Source organism: Quercus lobata, chromosome 2 (assembly GCF_001633185.2).
Source record: "Quercus lobata isolate SW786 chromosome 2, ValleyOak3.0 Primary Assembly, whole genome shotgun sequence".
In the NCBI taxonomy this organism is placed as follows: Eukaryota; Viridiplantae; Streptophyta; class Magnoliopsida; order Fagales; family Fagaceae; genus Quercus; species Quercus lobata.
In genome coordinates this window covers 82,904,110-82,907,031 of record NC_044905.1, presented here as the reverse complement: position 1 = coordinate 82,907,031, position 2,922 = coordinate 82,904,110, and positions in this window count along the sequence as shown.

Genomic DNA, 2,922 nt, shown 5'->3' with positions numbered 1-2,922 from the left:
AACATAATACTCCTGAAACACAACAATACACCATGATCATTGTAAGCAGAAAATTATAAAATGCATATGAAACAGGCAATAAGTGATCAAGCAAAGATGGAGTTATGAAACAAACCATGGCTTGATCAACCAAGTGAACACCACAAGGTAGTGATCACAGTGCTCATTCACACTTGGAATGAACACAAGAACATACAAGTTAACAAGCACAAGCCAAGACACTTGTATGCACAACACTCAACCAATGCATATCACACAAGGCATATGCATCTAGGAACAATCCTACAAGGGCACAAGAGTGACAGTACATAAACCAAAATGCATAACATTTAGATTAAAGTACTGATTTCAACATAGTATAAAGGCTGCACTAGGCAAGGTACAAACCATAAAGCCTACAAACTATGCAAAAGACATAAACCCTAAAAGCTTACATAAGCACATGGGTACAAAACCACAAAACATCTTGAATAACAGTTTACAAAACACAATATATCAACTTAAAGAGAAGAAGAATGTAAAAACACTCCCCCTTAGATAAAGACACTCCCCCTTTGATCATGCTTATCTCTCCCCCTTTTTGTCATGGAATAGGCTAGTCATCCTCTTCTAGTTTTCTCTGAATTTGATCCAGTTGAGTTTGAAGAGAAGTAAACTTCATATCCCACCGAGTGTTCTGATGGTGTAGAGAAGCTGAGATTCCAGACATCTTTGTATTCAACTCGTGGACAGAGGAGACAATGCGATCAAGTTTCTCATCCAGGGAGAGAGTGCTAAACGGAGAGTCATTGTGAGAGGCAGAAGCTTCTGGTTTGGCTCTCTTCCGACTATGTCCAATGCTTGCATTGAATGTACGCATGTTGATTGGACTTGGTTTGGGCATAGGTGATTCATCATCCATTGGATAAATTCCCTTGAGCTTCAAGATCCGGGAAATGAGACTGCAAAAAGGAACGCATATCCGAGACTCATGTCGAAGAACCGTTTTGCGCAGAACATGAAAGATATGAGCACAGATGTCTATTTCCACATCAGAGATCAGATCATGAAGAAACAAAACCCGTCCAAGGTTCATATACCCAGTGCTTGACAAAGGGTACAAATTGTGAAACATTACAATTGTAAGCACTCTCAGCTTTGGAGAGAGAGAGGAAACACTGATGGATTTGCCATTTGGCGAGAACTCCAAATCTTGACTAAGACTTTCTTTAAGAAGCTCCTCATCAGGACAGAGATCATCGTAAACCGGCGAATGTCGGAAAATGGGTCTGTTGATGTGAAGAATTTCTGCCAGATATGCAGGAGAGACAGAAAAGCTCTTTTTCCGAACCCAGCACTTAAGTTCATCTCCTTCCACAATAGCGTTGGCATAAAATTCTTTTACCAAATCTTCATACGCGTCATCCGGATCAGAGAGAAGGTAATTCCAATCCTTGTGAGCAAACCATTTCGGAATGTCAGTGTCATGAAGAGATGGCTGATCCAAAGCCCTTTCTAGTAGAGGTTTGGCATGAAGAAAGAAATTCTCAAAAGTCTGATAGGCTGCATATGATCTGAACCTGTCGGGATCGAATCTCTTTGATGAAGAGCGAGTCCCTTTTGGTTGAGGAGAGAGATCATCAACATCTATTACCGGTTCCTTCCCTTTGGAACTACCTCCTTTTACAGCAGCCTTTTTGAATGGTGACATGACCAGTCTGCATTATGAACAGGGGAAATGACAGAACACAATCCAACAAACTTTATTAGCAGTGGGTTAGGGGAAATTTAGGGACAATGTAGAAACCCTAATAGCTGAATGAACATGGACAGAAAATAGCAATGAGGGACACAAATGTCTCAAATTGAACTACACAGAAGAAGGAGTCCAAATGGAACCACATAATCAGCTGCAAAAGGATCCACATTCAACAACACATCAACAGGAGACCACACAGGATCATAGCGAAACACGACATCAACAGCAGATCAGACAAAAATTAGCTAACCCTAGCTAAGCATAAGATGAAGAACAAAACACCCAAAATAAACTAGCTCAAAAACATAAACACAAGCTTCCAAAAGCTAGACATGGACAAGGAGTAATAGTTGAGCTCAAAACCCATCACAAAATCACAATCAAATGAGAACAATCCAGAGGGAAAACCATCTTACCAAGTGAAATAGAGTTCAAGACAGAACAAACATACCTGTTAGTCGACGATTTTGAGCTGACAAGAGGCAAACAATGGAGATCAAAAATGGAGGCACGGTGAGAAAGGGTAAGAGCAAATGAGAAAGACAATGAACAGTCACAAAAAGATCGAGGGAAAAACAAAAAGTTTAAAAACTGCCCCTGTATGTCTAAAACGCGCGATTTTCGCGACTGAGACGAGTCGCCAAAAAGCCGCCAGATCGAGCCGCCAAAACACCCTAGGACGAAAATTTGAAAATTTTTCTAAGTGTTTTTCGCGACTGGAAGGTCTACCCGCGAGTAAGTCGCGAGCTGAGCCGCGAAAATCTCTGAGTGAATCTCGCGACTGGACCTTCCACTCGCGAACAAGTCGCCAAAAATGACCAGCGAAGATGCGACTGAGGCTCGCGACTTGACATACCCGCGACTGAGCCGCCAAAACAGGGCAAAACTGGAATTTTGAGAGATTCAGATTTGTCAAACAAAATACTTTCCAAAATCACCTAAAACACTCAAAAATCTTTTTGTGCTTGAAATAACAAAGATTGAGCATGTGAAAACACATTTCATCAAGTACAATCACACAAATGAATATGGCATTTATTGAACATAAACTTGTGTGTTGTGTGTGGATATCAACAATGAGATAGTCCTTCGTCTAATGTGAAGCTTCAATGATCAATTCAACCAAGGCATACACAATTAGCACTAGATCATGTGACCCATCTCAATTATAGAAATATGTATAT